This window comes from Schistocerca piceifrons, chromosome 6 (genome assembly GCF_021461385.2).
Source record: "Schistocerca piceifrons isolate TAMUIC-IGC-003096 chromosome 6, iqSchPice1.1, whole genome shotgun sequence".
Taxonomy (NCBI): Eukaryota; Metazoa; Arthropoda; class Insecta; order Orthoptera; family Acrididae; genus Schistocerca; species Schistocerca piceifrons.
The window spans coordinates 77,375,627-77,389,618 of record NC_060143.1 but is presented as its reverse complement, the minus strand read 5'-3'; the positions used below and the strand labels follow the sequence as shown (position 1 = coordinate 77,389,618).

The following is a 13,992-nucleotide window of genomic DNA, read 5'->3' as shown; positions in this document are numbered from 1 at the left end:
ATGGGCACTTGCTCATGTTATCCGTACCATCCATACCAGTCACTGGACACACAGACACACCGACCTGCTCACTGTCAATAACAGAGCCCAAATGGTTGGGCACGAAATAAGTACCATGGTTCCTTCTGCACCACAAACACCTCAGAAATTTTGTCCATTGAGCATGTGCCCATGCAACAGGAACACAATATCTGCGAGGTTAAGTTCAGACATGGAACGATCCACAAACTACCAACTTTCCAACCCAACCGTGCAGCCACATGGTTCCACATTGTTGAAGTGATCCAGCAGAGCCATGGCATTACAGACAATATATAAAAATCTGAAGCATTATTGAGCAACATTTCTGAGCATGTGCAGTTGATCAGAGATGTTGTTAGCACATCACACATTACATTATGAGGCACCTAAAGGTGCAATCCTACAATGCTTTGTTAAAACACCAGAACAACAGCTATTTGATGTTATATACAAAAAGAAGATTGGCCCACAAACATTTTTCCAATTTTGAAGAAGTCGGTGAGCAATACTGGACCCTAGCATCATGCCAGATCTGTTCGTTTGGATGCTACGTTTACCTCCCTCAACTACAGTCAGTGCTAATTATGAGGGAACAGGACCCGGACTGATATCAAGCTAAATTACACAGACAACAAGAAGCAATTTCAAAACACAACAATACCTTGGATTTTAAACCAATCGCCATGCTGCAGCAGCCACATTGCAAAACAACACTGGACAACAAGCCAGCACAAGTGTTGCCAACAACAGTCAACTGCAGGATAACAAGCCACAGACACATGAAGCCCTCCCTCCCATTGTAAACAATAACAGTGCAACAACTGGTATAGATGTGCAGGCTCATCTTTGCTGATTACACACATGCTTCGTTCACAGAGCATGGAACTGTCAACTTCTTACAAGTTACTTACCTCTGACAGTGGCCCACAATAGATGCACAGGACTGCCCAATGAAATCAAGATGCCTACACAATGAAAAGAAACACCAAAACAATTTGGCTATTTCTACACCTGAGTCCCAACTCCACCTCTTTGATAACATGTCAAAGAAGCAGTTCTTGGTGGATTCAGGATCACCGGTCACCTTCATCCCAGGTAGAGCACCACTGGCAGCAGGATCTACACACACACAACTGAGAGCAGGTAATAATACACACACATGACAATTTGGAACCATCAAATTAATGGTAAATCTTGGACTGGCAACAAAGTACACATGGCAGTTCATAATAGCAAGAGTGTGGGAACCAACCTTAGGAGTGAATTCCTTCACCATTTTTACCATGTGCCACAGCTAGTGACAAAAGTATTTAGGCAGATCAATTCAGGTGATACTGTATACGAATATGCTGATTGCACAGAAGAACTTCACACACAATATCTGCAAACTTCTATTCCAACAGGCGATCTGAAACATATACTGTCAGATGCGATAGAGAGATACAAAGCAGTCAAGCACTAAAGAATTCTACTATTCCAGGAGAATGCAAAACTTAAAACTTAAATACAGACAGCAGAGGAAGAATTACACAAAACTATAATGCAAACAGCAACCACTTCAGCATCAACAGCAAAATCATACATCACAGCAGCCAATTCAACAGCTGCATTTGAGCACACCATGCTGAGAGCAACAGCCAGACTACTCGCAGAACATTCAGGTCAGTCAGTGCAATATTCAAAATGTGCAAGTGCCCCCATTGTGTGATACTCGTATCAAACTATCACTACACAGACAGAGTCCACAGCGGGGAGTGAAGTATAATACTATGCATCATATACACACTGCACCCAAACTGTTGGTGCACTTTAAAGTGATGCACTTAGTGCCAGGTAGACTGCACACAGCTAAAACTGTGACAGATGAGAAACTGTGTGCAGCAGTAGCGCAGCCTTCAGACAGTTGGTGAGCCTCACGTACACATTTAGTACTGCAAAAAGGCAGTTCTTATAGACTTCATGTTGACCGTTGGGCTCTGAATGCACAGACAAAACTCAATATATATCCAAACCCAATTATCTAAGACATTAAATCACTGGTATGTGCCATCATTTTCAGCATAATAGACTGCAAAAATACATGTCCGCAAATTCCTACAGCAAGTGAAGACATGCCGAAACAGGCTGTCATCACTCCGTTTGGATTCTATGAATTTTTGTTCATGCTGTATGGGTTAAAAAGTAGCAGCACTTCACTGACAAGCATTTCATTATTCCAGTTTCCATTTTGCTTGTTTTACCTAGAGGACATCTTAGTTTTCTTGGCTTCCCTGCATGAACATGTGGAACACCTCTGCAGGGTTTATTAAACTTTAGAGCAGCACAGCATGGTAATAAATGAATACAACTTGGAGTCGTTTTCTTAGGATGCCTATTAAATTAGGCAGGCATCCACCCTATGCAGCAACGTACAGAACTTCTGCAAGCACTACCTAGACCTCCCGATTACTAGGAACTGAGGAGATTTGTTGGGGCAGTGAACTTCCACAGGCGTCATTTACCTCAGGCAGCAGCACTACTGGTACTGCTCACTGTGCCCCCCACAGGAGAAAAACAAACAGGGGAAACGACCACTGAAGTGGTCTCAAGCAATACATTGCACTTCTGACAACATCATCAAGATATGCTTACAACAGGTAGTCACATTAGCACATCCCATACCTGATACTTTCTCTATCACAGCTGATGCGAGTTATACAGCCATCAGCGTGGTGCTACAGCAATTCGTTGATGGCAAGCAACAACCACCACAGTTTTCATTCACAGAAACACTCATGCACTCACAACACAAGTGGTCACCTTTCGATCACGAGCTGTTAGCAGTATATGAAGCAGTATGCCACTTTAAGGCTGAAGTGGAAGGCAGACAGTTTACTGTCTTTACAGATCGCTACACGCAAGCAGAACCAATAATAAACCCAGGCAGTGGCTGTTCACCCAGATGATTTCAACATCTTGACTACATCAATCAGTTCACAACAGATGTGTAGCACATTGAGGGAGCCAAAAATGTGGTGGCCAATTGCCTGTCATGAATCAGTGCGCTGTCCATATGCATAGATTATGAGGAGCTTGCAGCAGCATAGGAACAAAACCCACAAATTCAAGAGCTTTTGCACAATGTGACACCAGTCTCATGTTCACAGGCTCGGAGAAGCAGATTTGGTGCAACATTTCATGGGGCAGAGCCCATCTGTTCGCACCTTCGACTACGTGGAAACATGTCTTTGACTGCTTGCGCCAACTGTCTCACCCCAGGGGACAATCCTCAACGAAACTGGTAACAGACCGTTTCATGTGGCCAGAAGCAAAAAAGTGTGTGAAGTATGTCAGCAGAACAAAACAAGATGCCTCCCCAGCCCTCGGCCAGTTTGACATCCCTACAGGCAAACTACAACATGTTCACTTAAACTTGGCTGGGTCCCTTTTGGAATTCAATGATTAGAAATACATTCTCTGACTGATCAATTGCCAGGTACAGGCAGCACCACTGGCAGATATTACCACAGAATCAATTAGCATTCGTACAGCTGTGGCTTCTAGATTGGGATGTCCGGGCATGATTACTGTACCACTGACCAGAACCGTCAATCTGAGTCAGCCCTGCTCATGGAACTATGCAGGCTTTGTAGTGCAAGGCACTTTTGCACCACACCTACCACCCCCAAAGCAACAGATTGGTAGAGCAATGCCATCACACTCTTAGGCAGCTTAATACCACAGGGGATAATGGTGCAACACATTTCCTTGGGTGTCATACTTCAATGAGGACTTGCAGGCATCACTAGCTGAAGTCATTTACAATGAACCTTTGCATCTCCCAGCAGAATTTGATGAACCCATCAGACGACCGAGCATGTCAGAGTAACCGCAAGTAGTCAGCAGAGTATGAAAATAGTCACCAGAGTATGAAAGCACATTGCATGGGCCCACAGACCACTGCCACAACCACACAGCATACCAAAAGTTTTTGTGCAAAAGGCTCTCGTGTATTGTGACTATGTGATATTATAGAGACACACCATATGATTGACACAGCAACCCTCGTATTCAAGGCCACACTAAGTTCTCCAAAGGGGAGACAACACATTTATCATTTTACTGCATAATGAGCCTACAATGCTCTCCGTTCATCATTTGAAACCTGGATCCTCAACAACGATCCACTCACACATTGGTCAGACACTGTTGCGAACATGCCAGAGGAGTATCAACCCCCTTCACAGCACTACATTGAACAAGAGGTGTTGCCTCTAGCTTCTGCCCATATGCATCCAGACGATAAACAGCAATTCTGTTTCGGCCAACCCAGCCATCCATAATGGATTATAGAATCACATTCTGGACTAAGTGAAGGCAATGTGCTTTCCTCCACTGAATCATACTACTTACTATGGAGCAGGGGGGGGGGGGGGGGGGGCTCTGTGGGGACTGCAGACTGCAAAGCAGTCAGAAAAATTGCAAATGTATAACCCCTGACAAAGTAACCCCTCATGCATCCTCCTGAGGTGGGTTAACACAGACGTTCTTTGCTTCCAGAAGTCTGGCTCTAACTATCGGCTTGTAAATACAGCTTTCAACTGGTGCAGTTTTCTTAGCAAGAAAATGTCTTTTATCAACTGCTGTTTCCATTTGCTTACTTCTAATACCTTCCCTACAGTAATTGCTACAGAAGTAATCCATTGAATTATTGATCCATACCACTGACGTAATTTGTAACAGAATTTTGGAAAATATAATGTGATCTTGGAAACAGCTGAAATGCAGCTCCATATTCCACAATAGTTTATAAAAAGAGTGTCACTATTTATTCATTTTTTGGCTATGACAACTCACAACCAAACCGTCACCTTCCAATTTCATCACTTCGAGCTATGCTATCAGTATGTCATCACGGTCGCAACTGATGGCGATGTCACTGATTAAGGCAGACATCACGGACTTCTACATGCCCCGCTTGTGTAATAAGATGTTTAACATGAAAACCCCCAGGTGAGTAATATGTTGCTTGGATGTAAGCTGATGCCAATTTAAAAAAATAAAATAACGAAACATTAATTTTCATCACCTGTTTTTTGCACAATGCACTCCATGTTTCCCCCACTCTCTTTTGTTGTCTGAAAAAGAAAAACTGCTAGCAGTAATGCCTACATCTATATCGATATTCTGCAAACCACTGTGAAGTGCATGGCAGAGGTTACATCCCACTGTACCAGTTATTAAGGATTTTTCCCATTCCATTCATGTACAGTGTGTGGAAAAAATGACTGTTTAAATGCCTCTGTGTGTGTAGTGATTAATCTTATTTTTTTGATCCCTGTGGGAGTGATATGTAGGGGGTTGTAGTGTATTTTTAGAGTAATCGTTTAAAGCTGGTTCTTGAAACTTTGTTAGTAGACTTTCTTGGGACAGTTTCCATCTATCTTCAAGAATCTGCCTGTTCAGTTCTTTCAAACTGTCAAAGACACTCTCCACGGGTCAAACAATTCTGTGACCATTCATGCTGCTCTTCTCTGTGTATGTTCAATATCTCCTGATAGGCCTATTTGGTACACACCCCATACACTTCAACCATATTCTAGAATGGGTGGCATGAGTCATTTGTAAGCAATCTTCTTTGTTGACTGGTTGAATTTCACTAGAATTGTACCAATAAACCTGCTTTACCCACAACTGAGCCTATGTGGTTGTTCCACTTCATGTCCCTACTAAGTGTTACACCCAAGTATTTGTATGAATTTACAGATTCCAACTGTGACTCACTAACATTATATTCATAGGATATTATCTTCTTGATTTTGTGAAGGGCACACTTTTACATTATTAAACCTATAAAGCAACCTGCCAATCATTCCACCACTTTGGAATCTTCTCAATATCTGACTGAATATCTGTACTGTACTTCGTTGCAGATAACTGCATCATCTGTGGAACATCTGTGCTTGCTATTAATATTGTTCACAAAATCATTAATATACAACATGAACAGTAAGGGACCAATCACACTTCCCTGGGGTATGCCTGAAGTTACTTTTACATCAGTCAATGGCTCTCTGTCCAAGATAACATGCTGTGACCTCTCTACCAAGAAATCCTCAATCCAGTCACGTATTTCGTCTGAAACCTCATATGATTGTACTTTTGATAGTAAGTGTGGGTGTGGTACTGAGTCCAATGCTTTCCAGAAATCAAGAAATACTGCGTCTACCTGACTGCCTTGATCCATGGCTTTCAGGATGTCATATGAGAACAGTGCGGGTTGGGTTTGACACGATTGTCCTCAAACTGAGAATGTGGCCTTCTAAGATTCTACAGCAAACGGATGACAAGGTAATTGAACAGTAGTTTTGTTGATCACTTGTACCAACATTCTTGTAGACAAGTGCAACCTGTGTTTTCTTCCAACTACTGGGTAGCTAACAAAGCTGTGAATTGGGTATAGAATCTGATGGGGAGTCTATCAGGTCCTAGGGCTTTGTTCAACTTTAATGATTTCAGCTGTTTCTCAACACCAGTGACACTAATATCTATTTCACTCATCTTTTCAGTGGCACAAGTATTAAGTAGTGGGTAGATCACATAACTAATGAGGAAGTATTGAATAGGATTGGGGAGAAGAGAAGTTTGTGGCACAGCTTGACCAGAAGAAGGGATCGGTTGGTAGGACATGTTCTGAGGCATCAAGGGATCACCAATTTAGTATTGGAGGGCAGCGTGGAGGGTAAAAAGCGTAGAGGGAGACCAAGAGATGAATACACTAAGCAGATTCAGAAGGATGTAGGTAGCAGTAGGTACTGGGAGATGAAGAAGCTTGCACAGGATAGAGTAGCATGGAAAGCTGCATCAAACCAGTCTCTGGACTGAAGACCACAACAACAACAACAAGTATTAAGTTGGGGAATATTCCTGGGTTTTCCTTTGCAAAGGAACATTTGAAAACAGAGTTAAATGTTTCTGCTTTTGCTTTGCTGCTCTCAATTTCATTTCCAGTTTTGGCCATCAGTGACTGGACACTAACTTTGGTGCTAAAAACAGCCATCTTGGGGGTTTTGTGAAAGATCATTTGCTAATATTCTGCAATGATAATCACTGAAGGTTTCATGCACTGCTCTCTTGACTGCCAAACACATTTCATTCAGCACACCTTTGTCTAAAGCCCTGTGCTTTGTTTTATACCTATTATGTAGTATTTTCTGTTTCTTTAGAGTGACTGTATACCATTGAGGATCTCTCCCTGAGGGGAGGTCTGTCCTGCTAGGTACATGTCTATCCAGTGGATGGTCAACTATTCTTTTAAACTTGAGCCATACTTCCCCTGCATGCTTCTGTCCTGCACTAAAAGTTCCAAGTTCCTCATTGAGGTATGACACTATTCTTTCTCTGTCTAGTTTGCTGAACATACAAATATTTCTGCTCGTTTTAGTTGCCCTTTGTGTCTTTGTATTGATTGGTGCTAAAACTAACTCATGGTCACTGATACCAGAGTAAATGTGAACATGCTCAAAGAGGTCAGGTTGGTTTGTTGCCATTAATTCTAATATATTTTCATCATGAGAGGAGTTCTGAACTATCTTTTCTATGTAGTTTTCAGAGTTGGCATTTAGTAACATCTCACAGGATGTCGTGTCATGCCTAACACTATCAAAACTATATTTACCACAACTGATTGTTGGATGATTACAGTATCATTAGGGAACTTATGTACAAGCAAACCGAGGTTATTCCTAAGGTTTTCAGTTACACTAGGAAGAGAATATGGTGGTCAATACAAGGGCCCTGTTATAATTTTTCGCCTGCCTTTGATACTTAATTTGCCCAATCAATATCACGTGCAGCTTCAATTTCTATCTTGGTGGATTTGAGCTGCTTCTCTACTGCAACAAATACATCACCTTCATTTCCCTATCCTTTTGGTATACACTTAAATTTTTCTCAAAGATTTCACTACTGTTAACTTTAGATTTTATCTGTTTTCTCTGCCTAATATTATGCAAGCTTTAGTGCTTTTTATGAGCACTTCAAACTCTGGCTTTTGTTGCAAATGCTTCGGCAGTTAACCACAGGGGTTTTGATACTCTCTCATCTGCAGGAGGCATTTCTTTGGATGTTACACTGATGCTTCTGGGTTTCCCACAGCTATAATTATCTGGATTGGATGGAGAGTTGCCTTTTTTTTTTTAAAAAAAAAAAAAAAAAAAAAAAAAAAGAGCATAGCTTGTCACTGAACCCTCAGAGGCTCTTGTTCAAGTCTTCCACTCAACAAACTCTCTGCTAGTCACTGGAATGATCCAAGTATGACCCCATAGCCTGTACAACAGGCATCATTTGTTCCAATGACTGCCAGAATAGCCTCTTCAGCATGCTGAATGAGGTCTCCAGGCATACACACTGAGCGTACCTGGTGTTCTGTGTCATCCCTTGCTGCCATATCCCAAGGATACCAGTATTTGTAATACGACTGAACTGTCGATTTTAATAGACCTCTACCATTTTGTGTTTGCATCCTCTTGGCATGGTGCAAATCAGGTTTCCTCTGAACAGGTGAACAAAGTTCCACTGGCTTAGTTTAAGTTTCGGTGAAAGACAACACCGTCCCTGTCAACCCTGTACAGGACCCCTAGACCCAACATGTTTGATAACTAGGAAAATAGTATTCTTTTATATAGAAATTCTTTTGGTATGCACGAACGCGACATTTTAACACGCTGTTCTAGTTATGGGCTGTTACATTTTCTATGTTTAACTCCCGGTATATGAAGTGACACATGATTTACAGAAAGTCAATCAGCGAACGCGCGAAACCATCATTTCCTCCAGTTGTGATTCTGTAACTTAAGTTGCTTCCATTGTCGGCTAAGTGAATTGTTTACGTTAGGTATAAGGGAAATCTGATGCGTATACGATGCAAAGAGTGATGATAAATAATACGACCGTGTACATTATTGTGTGTGTGTGTGTGTGGGCGCTAAACAGCATGGTCATCAGCGCCCAACATTATTGACGAACCATTTACAACTGCATTTTAAGTTGATCTTAAAATCGCTTATCCAAATTTCTATAGTACACAGTCTGCACATATAGTGAAAACAGTAACTAATGTGAAAGCCGTCGGTTAAGAATACGATCAAACAGCTCAAAATTGCATCAATAATGCCACGATCATCTCCAAAAAAGGGATTCAAAATCTGAAATTTTTTTGTAGGAAATTTGCTTCGATCACTTCCCTGCGTTACTGTTAACAGCAGAACAGGTCATTTCGTTTGGAAAAATAAATTTGCGGTATGGTCGATCATTAAAGTCGTGTACAATATTATATAAGGGAATGATAATGAATATATACGAAAAATAAGTTGCAAACGCTGTCCCATTTCGTCGTATGTTTTTTATTGACATTTGTAGTTGAAGAAGCTCACTACCAGGTGGCAGTATAGAAAGTAGTTCGTTGATGATGTGTGGTACATCTGTTTCGTCAAACAAAACAAGATAAATACAGTGCACTTTGTTGTCATTCTTACACGGAACAACTAGAAATGCGGGTATAGTTTTCAGTCTTGTTGTTCATACTTTGTATTCTGTCAAAAAGTTATTTGACGATGTGCTTGGAGCTACGTCATATGGATATGACAAGAGCATTCGTAAACATTAAAATTACTGAAAGTGTGAAAGCTTACAGAAATTAACGTCTTCTGTTATTTAACAGGTAGACAGATCGGACTAGCCGATGAGCTCCTGGTTCGTCTGAGAGCCTTAACATCGCAAGTTCTACAATGGCAGAAGGGTAACCAATACATTTGAAAGCTTATCAACATTCGCCAGTGTGCATCGGGTGACTCGTTTCAAAACTATCAATAATATTTACAATCAGATATTAATGTTTATTAGAGTGTACATTTTGTAGAGGGATTCTGATGTTGGTGATAGCACTAACTTTTTATAGTAGTGTGAATTCGCCTTCCTTTGTAACATTTTATGAGGCTGTTATTGCTACGAATTTGAATGACAGTACTGTCCATTTCGCGCCCGTCACAGTGTGTGTGTGTGTGTGTGTGTGTGTGTGTGTGTTTTAAGAAAAAACAAAGAAATGTTATGTGCAATAAGATTGACAGAATTGATTTTGGTTGTTGGTTCCCACCTCCCCTTCTCCTTTTGCTTCAGATTCTCATCTTCACACACATTATGTAGAATATATTATTTTTTACACTCATTGTTCTGTAGGACATAAGGAGGTGACCATGATAGAGCCGCAATAATTAAAATGTCTATAATGTAACATTCCATGACATAAGTGGCAATTATTTCTGTTTTTATTGTTGTGAGAGGTGGAGGAAAACAGAGAAATGTGACATGTTTATTATTATTTTTCTGAGAAAATGATAAAAGGCAACAGTCATAGGTAGATATGAATGTAATGTAAGTTAGTAGTGTTATTTGGAGTGTGTATTTCTTACCTTTCCCAAGGCTAGGAGTCATCTCACCCATCTCTCTGCAGAGCACCCGATGTTTAATGCGGACAGTAAAAAATAGGATGACTTTGCATTTGTTGGTTTGAAAAAGTATTATCAGGTGCAAGAATTGTCTCTCACAAAAGCCGCCTTATTCAACACAGTCCTTTAATCAATGTCCAGATCCTTAAGTAAGCTGTATCATCACTCATCGAGATTTAATAAACATTTCTGAAACCATAATGAAAGGCAGATTTTATAAGTTAAACCTATAGGCATGCTTTGGTTATTGAAGAGGGCATTTATTAGTTCTAGAAGTCTTGCTAAGTCCACCTCGTAGCCATATCTGGGTGTAATATGCTGAAGTGTCAAAATTGCTCTCCAAGATGTTTTAGGGAGAAGTCCTATCATTTGTTAATATACAAATTCATGTAACCAATTTTTATTAGGTCACTCTCTTCCTTTTGCTGTTGCAGCCATATGTAATTTTTTTCTGTTGGCGCTCTTATTTCCAGACAGAAGTAGGGCATTATTTAATTACCACTGTTCACCCGTGAATTTGCAATAGTGAGCAGTTGGAGAATGTAGATTCTGAAAGGATAAGTTTACTGCCTATAATTTGTATTTGAACTGTCTATCAACAGTGTAACTATAAGTTTTTCTGTTTTATACAACACATTATTTGATTTAAATATCTATTGTCAAGGTTTATTTATGTAACTCTTGTTCACAATTTTGTAAAGTTACTTTCTTGTGTTTCTCACAACAACACAGTATGTCCACATTTCTCAGATTTCATTAACATCTTTCAGTTAAGTTATGAAACAATTGAAATGTCACAGAAAGTGGGAGAGCTAAACATGACTTGGTGTGACATGTAAACATGACTTGGTGTGACATGGATCACCAACAGCATACAAAATGTGGGACTAGTGCAGCAGGGGATACAACCCGTCGGCTTTGGACAATGACGTCACAAGTGGCCAATCGAGAAGCGATTCTTCTTAGTGTTGTAGCTCCCTTCAGTGGCTGATAAGTGTTTTTTGGCTTTTAAAAAAAAAAAAATCTCACGAGATAGAATAAACAGATCCACTTTATTAAGCAATCAGTAAAGAAACGAAACTGAAACATAACAGCAAAAGCGAAAATGGGAAACTGCTCTCTGGCGGCTTGTGACGTCCTTGTCCAAAGCCGACGGGTTGTATCCCCTGCTGCACTAGACCCCAAAATGTTGGAATTATTTATCACTTAGTATCAATAAATTATGATGAACACACACACACACACACACACACACACACACACACACACACACACACACAGCATAGACTTCAGATATCACAGAGTACAACAAGCATAAATAAGAATGATAGATTCCCATTCTCTCACACAGTATTACTCATTAATATGATTAAGATAGTTTATTATCTTCTTTTTCCTCAGTATTTGTCCCACAATGCAGCAGGGTCAGCTCTGTGTTTCCCTTTGATGTGAATTTGCACTTGTTCAGGGTGGAAATCCGTATGGAGGATATCGAGCTGTTGTTGTCTCAGTCTCCCATTAGATTGTTTACCATCCACTTTCAACGAAAACCCTTATTTTGTTATTATATCTTGGTCTGCTGGAAGTACATATCCATGCTACAGCAGACGGTTCTCACTCATCTTCTCAACAACATGTGCCACTCCATACTATCTGCAGATTTCACCATTGGTCATGTGATCATGACAGTCAGGCCAGATGTACACCGAAGCATGTCGATTTCCATTGTAGCAAGTCATTGGTCCAGTTCTTTTGTTGCCGTCCGACATTCTGCACTGTACTAGGCAAAGGGGTGGATTGCAGAGCGGTGTATTTCCAACTTGAGTTGGTCAGGGACTTTCGTATCCCAAATCACACCAGCCATTGTCCACCATTTAAGTTACACATTGCTAATGTGGTTTGTGATTTCAAGTATGGGGAATTTGTCAATAACAATTTTTGAGCCATGGTACTTGAAGAAGTTTGTCTTTGCAAAGTTAATACTATCTGTCTTGACAGTGTCCTTATTATTTACATATGTTGTTGGGTATTTAGTTTTATTTGTTTTGAGGGGTAGACCAGAGAGTTCACGGTGGTTATTCCACTTCTGAACATGTCACTGAAGGTCATTCTTGTTTTCAGTAGTCAGTAGAGTATCATCAGGAAACAGCATGGACCGATACTGAGGAGAACCTCTTAATGTTCTGTTTGCCCAGAATACATTAAAACTTGAGGCTGAATTGTATATTTTTGTTGTATCAGTATCAGGTCTCACATTGTCATTCCTAAACAGATTTAGATTGATAACCACACTGAAAAGAGAGATTAGAGTTTAACCTCAGTCATGATTAGAGACAGCACACAAATTCAGATGGTACATGCACGGGAGAGGATATCGGAAGTGCTATTCAAAGGAAAACGCAAGTGTTACGGAGTTGCTCTGGGAACTCAGATGGGAATCCCTGGAGGGAAGACAATGATCTTTTCAACTAACACTGTTGAGAAAATTTAGAAAACCAGAATTTGAAACTTGCTTCAGAATGATCCTACTGCCGCCAACAACAAACATTTTGCGTAAGGACCACGAAGATAAGACATGAGAAATTAGGGCTCATATGGAGGCATATAGGCAGTTGTTTTTCCCTCACTTTATCTGCAAGTGGAACAGAAGAGAAAACAACTAGTAGTGGTACAGTGTACTTCTTGCCACGCACTGTATGGTGGCTTGCAGAGCATGGATGTAAATGTAGATGTAGATTTCAGCTCAGAAATTATTCTCTGGGAAGAGTTTACTTTGTAGATGTAGTACAGCTTTTCATATTTATCTGTGTACAATATGGACTGCAGTTAAGCAGAACGGTATAACAGTTTGATTGAGCAGACAAATAAACATGTATTATTTAAAATGCATATTGGTGAATTGCTGTCCATTAAGTGTCTGTAGTTGAAGAAAAATTCAGCTTATGTCCCACAGCAGGCATTACAAATTCAGTCTTGACATGCATTTATTCAGTCCCACATTGACATTGTGCTCCTTAAACCTCATGATAGATGATAGCACTCTTGGATGTGAAATGAGCTGCACATTAACTAGCAGACTCAGCCACTGCAGGTTCATTATGAAAAGTTTTGTGCTAACAGCAAACTATGAATAATGCTAATCTGCTGATTATGTAAGCAGAAAACTCACTTTTCGATTGACACCAAGGAATGCGGTTAGGAGTATTCATTTGATCTGACCTCGTCTACACATTGTGAAAAGTCGAATTACAAATACATGTTGAAACACCAGAGAAAATGTGAACAGCAGGATACTGCTAACACCATGCAGTATAGACGCAGAGAAAAGCAGCACAAATAGTCACAGATTTGTTTAATCCAAGGAAGAGTGTCACTGAAGGAACTGAACTGGAAGACTATTGAAGAAGATGTAAACTATCTGGAGAAAGTCTATTAACAAAGTTTCAAAAATCAGCTTTAAATGATTACTCTAGGAATATACTGAAAC

At 40.3% G+C, this 13,992-nt stretch overlaps 1 long non-coding RNA gene across 2 annotated transcripts in view; it reads left to right on the top strand.

Annotated features, from left to right (window-relative positions):
• The first annotated feature begins 9,429 nt into the window (after positions 1-9,429).
• LOC124802983 overlaps positions 9,430-13,992 on the top strand; it is a 104,260-nt gene continuing 99,697 nt past the window's right edge. For both annotated transcript variants that reach the window (XR_007017176.1, XR_007017175.1), the window contains exons 1-2: positions 9,430-9,557; positions 9,722-9,799. This is a non-coding gene — a long non-coding RNA (uncharacterized LOC124802983). The remainder of the gene's footprint in view (positions 9,558-9,721; positions 9,800-13,992) is intronic.